The sequence below is a fragment of the Schistocerca americana genome, chromosome 9 (genome assembly GCF_021461395.2).
Source record: "Schistocerca americana isolate TAMUIC-IGC-003095 chromosome 9, iqSchAmer2.1, whole genome shotgun sequence".
NCBI classification, from domain to species: Eukaryota; Metazoa; Arthropoda; class Insecta; order Orthoptera; family Acrididae; genus Schistocerca; species Schistocerca americana.
The window spans coordinates 5665760-5678701 of NC_060127.1; the positions used below are offsets into that span (position 1 = coordinate 5665760).

A 12942-nucleotide genomic window follows, 5' to 3' on the forward strand; every position below is an offset into this window, starting at 1 on the left:
GGGGACTAATGACCTCAGCAGTTGAGTCCCAATAAAAAAAAAAAATAAAAAAAAAAATAAATAGTGTTCATGTCTGGTGAGTTTGGTGGGCAGCGGAAGTGTTTAAACTCAGATGAGTGTTCTTGGAGCCACTCTGTGCCAATTGCGGACGTGTGGGGTGTCGCATTGTCCTGCTGGAATTGCCCAAGTCCGTCGGAATTCACAATGGACACGAATGGATGCAGGTGATCAGACAGGATGCGTACTTACTTGTCACCTGTCAGAGTCGTATCTAGACGTATCAGGGGTCCCATATCACTGCAACTGCTCACACCCGACAGCATTACAGAGCCTCCACAAACTTAGATAGTCCACTGCTGACATGGAGGGTCCATGGATCTATGAGGTTGTCTCCATACCCGTACACGTCCATCCGCTCGATACAATTGGAAACGATCCTCGTTCGAGCTGGCAACATGTTTAGAGTCATCAATAGTCCAATGTCGGTGTTGACGAGCCAAGGTCAGGCGTAATGCTTTGTGTCGTACAGTCATCCAGGATACACGAGTGGGCCTTCGGTTCCAAAAGCCCAGATCGATGATGTTTCGTTGAATGGTTCGCAAGCTGACACTTGCTGATGGCGCATCTTTGAAATCTGCAGCAGTCTGCGGAAGGCTTGCACTTCTGTCACGTTGAACGATTCTCTTCAGTCGTCATTGGTCCCGTTCTTACTAGATCTTTTTCCAGCCCCAACGATGTCGGAGATTTGATGTTTCACCAGATTCCTGATAGTCACGGTACATTTGTGAAATGGTCGTACGGGAAAATTCCCATTTCGTCGGTACCTCGGAGGTACTGTGTCCCATCGCTCGTGCGCCGACGATAACATCTCGTCCAAACTCACTTAAATCTTGATAAACTGCCATTGTAGCAGCAGTAAGCCATCAAACAACTGCGCCAGACACTTGTTGTCTACTATAGGCGTTACCGACCGCAGCGCCGTATTGTGCCGGTTTGCATTACTCTGTATTTGAATATGCATGCCTGCGAGACAGCCAGTGACTTCTTCAGTCGAAATGCACACCACGCTTGAACTATCACTGGAATCGGCGAAATGCCGCGAGTAATGAAGGTAGTGGGCGAAGGACACCACATCTATAGCGCACGGAATTTCGATCTGACGGGAGGCGTGCTAGGGTAGTCGGTGTATTTGCGATGATGTCACGGTGTCCAGACGGCACGGTGGTCAGAGCACCTGTGTACTGACAGGGGAACCTCCTCATCGCACCCCCCTCAGATTTAGTTATAAGTTGGCACAGTGGATAGGCCTTGAGAAACTGATCACAGATCAATCGAGAAAACAGGAAGAAGTTGTGTGGAACTATGAAAAAAATAAGCAAAATATACAAACTGAGTAGTCCATGGTAAGATACGCAACGTCAAACACACTCTGAGCTCAGGAGCGCCGTGGTCCCGTGAGCAACTGCGGATCGAAAGGTCCTTGGTTCAAGTCTTCCCTCGAGTGAAAATTTTTATTTTCTTTATTTTCGCAAAGTTATGAACTGTCCGTTCGTTCATTGCCGTCTCTGTTAACTGTAATAAGTTTAGTGTCCGTGTTTTGCGACCGCACCGCAAAACCGTGCGATTAGTAGACGAAAGGTCGTGCCTCTCCAACGGGAACCGAAAACATTTGATCGCAATGTCATAGGTCAACCGATTCCTCCACAGGAAAACACGTCTGATATATTCTGTACGACACTGGTGACAGCATGTGCGTCACATGACAGGAATATGTTGTCGACCCACCTAACTTGTACACTTGGCGAATGGGTAAAAAGATTCTTCTACTTTGCCCGATTTAGGTTTTCTTGTGGATGACATAATCACTCCCAAAAAAGTGATGGAAACATAAGAGTTTGTCGCATAAACTGCAACAAATGAATGCAACAGTTTCACAGTCGCACAGTTTTCCCTGTGCTCTGTCAAAACATGTTTTTAACGTTTTCAAATTTTTCCGTGTGTATACTGTCAAATCCTGCATAAGTCCAAAAAAATCTGAACATGTTCTGGAATTTTGGAAAGCGAAGTTGATTATGTGTGAGTACCTGAACTTTGATGATTGTCTGAAAAAAAAAAGATTAAACTTTTCACTTTTTTTTAAACAAGAGGGAAGGAAGGGGGGAGGGGTATTCCTAGTAGGGTGCGGAAGGTATTTTTTTTATTTTTGTATTTTTTTAAATTTTTATGTTAATCTTTTTAAATTTTTTTTTAATTTTAATTTTTTTATTTATATAGATATCAATGTGCGAACAATCATATTTAATCAAGCCTGGAAAACTAAAACAGAATGAAGACACCATCGAAGATAGTAAACATAAATAACATGAAAACAAGGCTACCACTTCGTAGTTAGGCCTCCCAGCGACTGCGCCCACTGATGAAGATTGTTCAATATATGCTCGTTTGCAGTTCGTTCTGACCTCATCTGCCACTGCCTGGAACATTCCAGCTACACGGCGGGCTGTGAAAGGCACTCCATAGGTAGTTCGCGAAGCATTGTCGATATCTTGTATGCCCAGAAATAGCATAATGTCTTTCTAGCAAATAGAGCCAGAAGTAAATTCTTGTGTCACGACAGAAGTAATGGACCGCATGTCCACGTATCCAGGTGACGGAGTTGGTTCGAATCTTGGGGTAAAATGTCTCACCCGGAAACAATAACGTGCGTGCAGATATATGCTCCGGCCTAACTCGCAAGAGATAAGCCAGCATCTGCCGCACTAGGTGCCAAACCGGTTCCGCCTCTCCACAGCTGAGGCGGTGCTCGTCAGAATCTACCGTATTGCAACCCACACAATTGAGAGATTCTGCCATGTGGATATTGTAGAGACGTTCTTGCGTCACCAGCTTCCCATTAACGACTATGTACCATTGGGAAACGACATCGGAATCAAGCATGGCATCGTGTACAGTCTTCCACACCACGCGCCACCGTACGTCAGGATATTTTAGTTCGACCACATTTAGGGGGCGGCGTTGCAGCATGTCGTGATATAGGCGTCGAGTTGTGGCCATTTGTGGTATCGTGAGCGCTACACTGCAATAACTTTGTTCTAAATAGAAACGTGCTATATAAAAGAGGGGCGCTGGGATGTCCTGTAGTGGCACCGGCGCTCGTAGTGAAGCAGGTCGTAGCACCGTCAGAAGCAAACTCGTGAGGCTCGTAGGACAACGGTGCAGCAGACATAAATGTGAGCTAACATAGAGGGCAATGGCCCTATCATGGACATTAACTAGGCCGAGACCACTTTTTTCCTTGGGGAGGGTAAGAGATACGTATCTGATCTTCAGTAACATACCAGCGGTGACGAAGTATCCCAGCGCTGCCATAATGCTACGAATGGGTAGCGTTTGGGCGACATGCGGTATGCGGGACGCAAGGTATACATTGGCATAATACGCCCGCTGAACGATGTTGAGGGATCGCAAGCGCTGATTTGCAATTCCGGCCCTAATTTGGTTAAGAAGGCGTCGATAATTGAGCGTCGTCGCGCGTCGCATGTCGTTTATGAAATCTAAGCCCAAGCAGCGGACAGTATCACTGAAGCGTAAGGGGGCAATGCGTTCCTGCGGTAGCCCAATCCCGATGCTCAAGGCGACAGACTTCTCAACATTGATTTGGCTACCAGAAGCTGTACCGTAGGTTGCAATCCAGCCCAAAGCCGCGGCCATATCGTCAGCTCCTCGTACGACGATCATCAAATCATCCGCATATGCGGTGCAGCGATAGATGGAGCCGCCGAACTGTATCCCAGTGAGCCTGTCTCGGAGACCACACAGCAAAGGTTCTAAGGCCAATGCAAGTAACAATGTTGATAATGGACATCCCTGTCGTACTGATCGGCGGATCGGCATGGGTGCCGTCAGTCTTCCATTAACAAGAACTCGAGAAGTGGCCCCATGTAGAAGGCGTGTCAACACTGTGATAAAAGGGTAGGGGTATTCCATGCGCCGTAGAACGGCCGTGAGGAAAGTGTGGGCCACACGGTCAAAAACCTGGCTAAAGTCGATAGACGCCAGGGCTGCGGGCAAACGTCTCACCCGTGCAAGGGAGATGAGATCTCTGTAACGACATAACGCAGTTCTGATGTTGTTGGGTCCCCCCAAAGACGTCTGATCACTGGACAGGACGTGCAATAGAGTGCCGCGAAGACGTTCTGATAGCAGCCTCGAAAATATCTTGAAGTCGCTGTTCAATAACGTTAAGGGGCGATAATCGCGGACATGATTCCGTCCCTTCGGCTTATGGATGGGGACAATCAGTCCTTCCAAGAACGGTGCAGGCAACGGTATACCTCGGGACATCAATTCCTGACAAATTTCAACCCAACACGGTACCAACCGTTGTTTAAATGCTCGATAGAACTCTAATGGTAATCCATCGATTCCTGGTGATTTATGGGGAGCACCTTTACCAATGGCGTCCAGCACTTCCTCTTCTGTCACTTCTCCCAGTAAAGTCGGTACCATGTCTGGTGGAACTGTACCGTGGACATGTGCTGAAACGGCGTCTACCGTCGTCATAACAGGGAGCACTGCTGAATGAAGTTGAGCTTAATGCCCATAGAAGGCTTCTGCTATATCTGCTTGTTCTGTCACGTGTCGTCCATCGTCCGTTATCATGTCGGTTACCAGTGCCCTACGGCGCCTCCTGCGCTCTAGGAGCACGTGGCGCATAAATGGCCTTTCTGATTGTATCATGTCTGGAGCACGCGACCGTATAACAGCACCCTGTAAATGACGGCGTGCTAAGGAGACGAGCTGCGCTTTCGCGCGATTGACTATGATCTGCCGGTCAGGTGAGGGCTCCATAGCAAGACATTCCCGTAGGACGGTGTAATAAAAGTTTTCTGTGCTCCTCCTCCATGCCACCGCTTCCCGGCCGTAAGCCATGAAGGTGCGCCTAAGAGCAGGCTTCGCACATTCAATCCACCAACTGAGGGTCGATCGGTACCGACCAGGACGCTGTAAGGACGCGTTCCACGACTCTTCGATAGCGCCTTTACATGCCGGCTCGTCCAGATGGGCGACATTCAGTTTCCAGGGGGGTCTACTGCGCCACACACGTGCAGGTTGGAGGGCAAGGGTGCAAATATAGGCTGTGTGGTCGGTGAATGCAGTGGGCCAGAGCTCTGCTCCTCTCGTCGCCGTCGAAAGGGTGCCTGTGACGTAAATCCTGTCTAACCGACTTGACGAATGACTTGTATAATGGGTGTAACCAGGAGCTGGGCCGTGGATATGGCGCCACGTGTCAATCAGGTGGAGGTCACGCGCTAGCATTTCCAATTCCGCACACGGGACGTGATGTGGCTGCTGGTCAGATGGAGAAAATGTACAGTTAAAATCTCCTCCGATCACCATATCGTCTATGCGGCCCATAAATAGACGCGTAATATCTTCCGAAAAAAAGCGGGCCCGATCTCTCCGTCTCCCTGATCCTGAAGGGGCATATACATTGATGAGTCGTACACCGTTGACAGTTACTGCCATGGCTCTGGCACTCGGTAAGTGCTGTTGTTGCTGTGGAGGGGGCGACATATGGGTTGGCATAGGGGGCCTTCCTCTTCCTCCCTTGGTACTTCCGACGTCGATGGGTGTGTCTGATCGCCCGTGTCGTCCTCAAAACTATGGTGCGTATCGTCGTCTGAGCGTACGCGAGGGGCAGGATTGTCCTTCCCGTCGGGGAAACGGAGTCTCCCACTGGTATCTGCGTAATTCGACGTTGTATGCAGCTCGATCGAACATGGCCTTCCTGCCCACATCCGGAACATGATGATTGCACGACAGCCACCGAAGTTCAAATAGGACGGCACACGTTTCTTGAGCTCAAGTTTAATTTGGCGCACACCATTGTAGACCTTGTACGTCGAGAAAGTTTGCCACTTTTCTGCAAGGTGACTGATAACATTGCCATATGGTCGGAAGGCGTCCTTGACAACTTCCTCTGGGACCTCGAAGTGGAGCTCAAAAACCCGTACAGTCCTTAGGCCCATGCCTGCATGATCCACCGTCACTGCACCGATATGCCCGTCAGAATGTTTGAACCTGAGTGAGTTCGAGTATTTAGACACCACTCTCGCGCAGATCTCTGCACTGGTCATTTTAACATAAACCACGCTGGCCGTTATAGAAAAATGAATTCCGACGACAGTCGCCGGATCTAAACGTAGATCGTCGCGTATGAACTGTTCTATTTCATAGGCTCGAGGACGCGCATGATCTGGTTGGAAAGTAATTTTGATCGTATCGTGGCGCCATGTGTGTGCCATAGTCGCACTCAACTTGGAACAAATACAACTCGCGCCGCGAGAAGGTAAACACAAGCAGGTGCTCACGGTCGCGCACGGCGGGGCGCAGCGGGCGTCCTCGCCTCACCGCAGCCGAAAGCAGACTGACCAAGGACCTCTCGTTCCGCAGCTGCTCACGCTAACCACGGGACCACGGCGCTACTGAGATCACATTATCCTTGATGTTGCGTATCTTGCGCATGAATTACTCAGTTTGTATATTTTGCTTATTTTTTTCATAGTTCCACACAACTTCTTCCTGTTTTCCCGATTGATCTGTGTTCAGTTTCTCAAGGCCTATCCACTGTGCCAACTAAATCTGAGGGGGATGCGATGGGGAGGTTCCCTTGTAAGCAGGAGAGCCAGTACGAACCCCAGCACAAATTTTCAGTCAGTGACCACTCGCTTCAAAGGTCGGTCATTCCTTTGCGTTACATGACTGTATAAAATCCAGCATATTAAGCACAACCAGTTACAGCACAAACAGGAGACCACATCTGCCATTATTTAGAATTGCGAAGAGTCCCGACAGGTGTGAGACATCTCGTTGCAGAACTGTTTAGCTACAATTCTCTTGTAGCGTATAGCCATTGTAAGTAACTCTCAAGCAATGTACGGTTCCTGTTACGTAAGCTAAATTATCACCCACAACATTAAGTGTCTGTAGATTAAAAATAATGTGAGTATTTTAAGTAAGTCATGTCATTACAGCTAAAATAAAACAAACAGTTCTGTGAAGCAACTTTCTGCAGATTCTCTGGGAAGAAGTTCGGCGCCTCGGACACGGACCTTCCACAGGCTGACGTGGTCCGTGCTGACGTCCAGCACCAGCTGGCCTCCCCCGACCCTCGGCTCCTCCCCCTCCTCCTGGAAGCCGACTGGCTGGTGCACCAGGTACAAGTCCACGTAGTCCAATTGCAGGTCGCGCAGTGACTCCCTGAGATGCCTCTCCACGCTTTCTGCCCGGTTTCCTGTCATCGGAAGCTGAAAGAGGGGAAAACTCCCTCTATAAATAATACCCGAAACCCAAAGCAGTTTCTCAGCATTTAAAGCAGGCAGGCTCCCTAAGGCATCTCACTTTGCTTACGTGTACTCCATCAGTCCATCTGAATGTTTTTTTGTTTTTCGGACAAACGATCTCTCCTTTTGCTCCAACAATACACTACTGGCCATTAAAATTGCTACACCAGGAAGAAATGCAGATGAGAAACAGGTATTCATCGGACAAATATATTATAATAGAACTGACATGTGATTACATTTTCACGCAATTTGGGTTCACAGATCCTGAGAAATCAGTACCCAGAACAACCACCTCTGACCCTAATAACGGCCTTGATTCTCCTGGGCATTGAGTCAAACAGAGCTTGAATGGCGTGTACAGGTACAGCTTCCCATGCAGCTTCAACACGATACCACAGTTCATCAACAGTAGTGACTGGCGTATTGTGACGAGCCAGTTGCTCGGCCACCATTGACCAGACGTTTTCAATTGGTCAGAGATCTGGAGAATGTGCTGGCCAGGGCAGCAGTCGAACATTTTCTGTATCCAGAAAGGCTCGTACAGGAGCTGCAACATGCGGTCGGGCATTATCCTGCTGAAACGTAGGGTTTCGCAGGGATCGAATGAAGGGTAGAGCCACGGTTCGTAACACATCTGAAATGTAACGACCACTGTTCAAAGTGCCGTCAATGTGAACGAGAGATGACCGAGACGTGTAACAAATGGCACCCCATACCATCACGCCGGGTGATACCCCAGTATGGCGATGACGAATACACGCTTCCAATATGCGTTCACCGCGATGTCGCCAAACACGGATGCGACCAAACAGAACCTGGATTCATTCGAAAAAATTACGTTTTTGCCATTCGTGCACTCAGGTTCGTCGTTGAGTACACCATCGCAGGCGCTCCTGTCTTTGATGCAGCGTCATGTGTAACCATAGCCATGGCCTCCGAGTTGATAGCCCATGCTGCTGCTAACGTCGCCGAACTGTTCTTGCAGATGGTTGTTGTCTTGCAAACGTCCCCATCTGTTGACTCAGGGATCGAGACGTGGCTGCACGATCCGTTACAGCCATGCGGATAAGATGCCTGTCATCTCGACTGCTAGTGATACGAGGCTGTTGGGATCCAGCACGGGGTTCCGTATTACCGTCCTGAACCCACCGATTCCATATTCTGCTAACAGTCATTGCATCTCGACCAACGCGAGCAGCAATGTCGCAACACCATAAACCGCAATCGCGATAGGCTACAATCCCACCGTTATCAAAGTCGGAAACGTGATGGTACGCATTTATCCTCCTTACACGAGGCATCACAACAATGTTTCACCAGGCAACGCCGGTCAACTGTTGTTTGTGTATGAGAAATCGGTTGGAAACTTTCCTCATGTGAGCACGTTGTAGGTGTCGCCACCGGCGGCAACCCTGTATGAATGCTCTGAAAAGCTAATCATTTGCATATCACAGCATCGTCTTCCTGTCGGTTAAATTTCGCGTCTGTAGCACGTCATCTTCGTTGTGTAGCAATTTTAATGGCCAGTAGTGTGTATTCATTACCAGGATTAAGTTGATAAGTAAGTCCCAGGGTAGCGCATTGCATTGTACCGGTACTGTAGTTGCTGGGGAGGTCGAAAATACACTCCTGGAAATGGAAAAAAGAACACATTGACACCGGTGTGTCAGACCCACGATACTTGCTCCGGACACTGCGAGACGGCTGTACAAGCAATGATCACACGCACGGCACAGCGGACACACCAGGAACCGCGGTGTTGGCCGTCGAATGGCGCTAGCTGCGCAGCATTTGTGCACCGCCGCAGTCAGTGTCAGCCAATTTGCCGTGGCATACGGAGCTCCATCGCAGTCTTTAACACTGGTAGCATGCCGCGACACCGTGGACGTGAACCGTATGTGCAGTTGACGGACTTTGAGCGAGGGCGTATAGTGGGCATGCGGGAGGCCGGGTGGACGTACCGCCGAATTGCTCAACACGTGGGGCGTGAGGTCTCCACAGTACATCGATGTTGTCGCCAGTGGTCGGCGGAAGGTGCACGTGCCCGTCGACCTGGGACCGGACCGCAGCGACGCACGGATGCACGCCAAGACCGTAGGATCCTACGCAGTGCCGTAGGGGACCGCACCGCCACTTCCCAGCAAATTAGGGACACTGTTGCTCCTGGGGTATCGGCGAGGACCATTCGCAACCGTCTCCATGAAGCTGGGCTACGGTCCCGCACACCGTTAGGCCGTCTTCCGCTCACGCCCCAACATCGTGCAGCCCGCCTCCAGTGGTGTCACGACAGGCGTGAATGAAGGGACGAATGGAGACGTGTCGTCTTCAGCGATGAGAGTCGCTTCTGTCTTGGTGCCAATGATGGTCGTATGCGTGTTTGGCGCCGTGCAGGTGAGCGCCACAATCAGGACTGCATACGACCGAGGCACACAGGGCCAACACCCGGCATCATGGTGTGGGGAGCGATTTCCTACATTGGCCGTACACCACTGGTGATCGTCGAGGGGACACTGAATAGTGCACGGTACATCCAAACCGTCATCGAACCCATCGTTCTACCATTCCTAGACCGGCAAGGGAACTTGCTGTTCCAACAGGACAATGCACGTCCGCACGTATCCCGTGCCACCCAACGCGCTCTAGAAGGTGTAAGTGAACTACCCTGGCCAGCAAGATCTCCGGATCTGTCCCCCATTGAGCATGTTTGGGACTGGATGAAGCGCCGTCTCACGCGGTCTGCACGTCCAGCACGAACGCTGGTCCAACTGAGGCGCCAGGTGGAAATGGCATGGCAAGCCGTTCCACAGGACTACATCCAGCATCTCTACGATCGTCTCTATGGGAGAATAGCAGCCTGCATTGCTGCGAAAGGTGGATATACACTGTACTAGTGCCGACATTGTGCATGCTCTGTTGCCTGTGTCTATGTGCCTGTGGTTCTGTCAGTGTGATCATGTGATGTATTTGACCCCAGGAATGTGTCAATAAAGTTTCCCCTTCCTGGGACAATGAATTCACGGTGTTCTTATTTCAATTTCCAGGAGTGTATAACGAAAACTTGGTTGCACAGGTTGGGGTAATAACTCAATTAGTCCAATGTAGGTGGCGTTCTGTGCACTGAGATGAGCAGTTCCGGTGCACAGTGTCTGTACTGTAGTCTGTGTTTACGAGCTGAAGTATTAACTTCGATCAGTCCTAATGTAATGGAGTTGTACCAGGTGACGTAACATGCAGACATCAGCTTGGTGTACGAGCGTGCAGACGAAAGCAGCAGAGGAGCACAAGCATTCTCAGGACAAAACAATCAAATACAAGGCATCTGTCTCACACCAAGTTTCCAAGTCTATTCTAACAGTTAAGTGATACAGGCCAGTTTGTACTATGGTCCAGTGAGGACAATGAACTATACGGACTCTCAGCTGCGAAGATGCACAGTGCTCGCTCGAGTCAATGAAGCGTCTGCAGTTGCACTTGAAATGAATGCGTCACAGAGTACTGTGCGGCGAGTATTACAGGAAATATGACTAAGCCTCTACCATCCACAGAAAGCGTACGCTTTGACTCCTGTAGAATTCAGACCCATGTTACGTTTAGGTAATGGTTCTTACAGTGCCTTATGGTCGATATTCACTTTCCTTCGTGTTTAATTTTCATAGATGAAACCTGTTTCTCCAGAAACGAAATGCTAAAGTGGAAGTAGTCAGTGTTTGTGTTGATGAGAATCACCACGCTATAATTGTGAAGAGCCATCGCACAGAGTGGGTAGGCACAGTCAATGACTACATAACAGAACCACTTCTCCTTCCTCCCAACTTAAGTGCAGCACTGTACGCAGCGTTTAGCAGAGGCCAACTACTCAGTTCTCCGGAACATATCCCATTTGTTATAAGACAATGTGTGTGGTCCCATCTTGATGGAGCCCCACCTAATTCTGAACTGAAAGTCCATGAACACCTGGATCAGACATTCCGTGAGACGTGGGTAGTTAGACAAAGCCTAGTCCCGTGCCAGCTCGTTCACCTGATTTCAAACAGCATGATTTTTTTCTTGTGGGACCATGTGAAAAGTCTTGTGTACAAGATGTCTATCTAAAATGAAGAGGATTTCCTGACAAGAATTCCTGGTGCCTGTGTTACTGTTCAAAAGACACGAGAGATATTAGACAGAGCACAACAGAACCAATGAAATGTCTGAACTGATGCTGGGGGGAGCGAGGGGGGAGGGGGACGCCGATTTGAACAGCCATTACAAATGTAACTGTGTGAAACTTGTACAGGAAAATGGAATTTTTTTAGTACTGTATTATAGACTCGGGGTTTCCGGACTCTCTGACATCAAGTTACGTGCGCCGTTACTAGTCCATCAAGAAGAGAAATTATCTGAGGGTATTTGTTGGGATTTAGGGGAATTCTGTATATCATAATCAGAGCTCGTAAATTGTGACCCGTAGTTTGAGCACTGCGTGCGGTTAAAGCGGAATTTGAGTCGATTTTCATTTATATTTGCGATTCGGTCGCGTCTGGACTAGGGTCTCTCAGATTGATATATTCATCCTTACCTATAATCCCTGAAAGTTCGTATCATCATCACATAATCAACCTGTGTATTAAACTCAAGTAAGATAATAAAGAGACTAAGTTTCCTTAATTCACTGGTATACGACCTCTATTACTTCACCTGGTTTGTCTTCTTCATCCATATACTGACCAGACGTGAAAGCCATACTAGTTACGTACTGAATAGTTTCATTGGTGGCTGTGAAATAATTTATCGTTTTGCTGCAGTGTTGTCCATTACGAGCACTTTTTGCTCGATACGTAGATAGTTCGCATATTCCATATTACTATAAATATTCAGGATTACTAGAGATAGAGCCAATGAAAAGTCTCTACAAAAGTCTTGCAGATATCTACAACCTGTTGTCAGATCCTTGCAACTATACAGCATTTATTCTTCCTACTAACACAGGAATGAAACTTACACAGCTTTCCATCGCTAACAAAAGTTTTTCATTTTGGCAGACAGTTTGTGTTAATACCGAGACACTAAACGAAAAGTTAACTCGAGAAGCTGTAAAACTGCAAGGAGGCGGAATGGTGGGCAATATAGCTGCACAGTAGTTGCCTTGTGGTGATGCATTGTGTAGTACTGACAACAAACACGTTTAAGAGTGGAAAATACTATTTCTTGCCTTTCGGAACTGTTAGTTGCTTTATTGGGGAGAGGGGGATGGGGAGGGGGTGGGGACAGAGTGATCAGAAACTTCACCCAGTATAACTTGTATCGCAGCCTTGCATTTTTTCTTTACATGCACCTTTCAGTTTTATCCAACATTTTGAAAATATTCTGCTTAATTCAGCTCCCTCCCTCCGTTCCTCCCCCCCCCTCTCCTCTCTCTCTCTCTCTCTCTCTCTCTCTCTCTCTCTCTCTCTCTCTCTCTCTCTCTCTTTCTCTTTCTCTCTCTCTCCATTTTATTTTTTGCCACTGAGTTTCTAAAATAAAATGCCAGATCCCAGACATCTTCACCTGCCCGTATCCTACTTCTGTGTTCGCTAACATTTCCTCGCTTTTCCAGTTGCAGGTCCACAACAAG

The 12942-nt window shown here is 48.4% G+C and overlaps 1 pseudogene; it reads right to left on the reverse strand.

Moving 5' to 3' along the window:
• LOC124551191 overlaps positions 1-12072 on the reverse strand; it is a 38289-nt pseudogene extending 26217 nt beyond the window's left edge.
• Between the last annotated feature and the right edge of the window lie 870 nt (positions 12073-12942).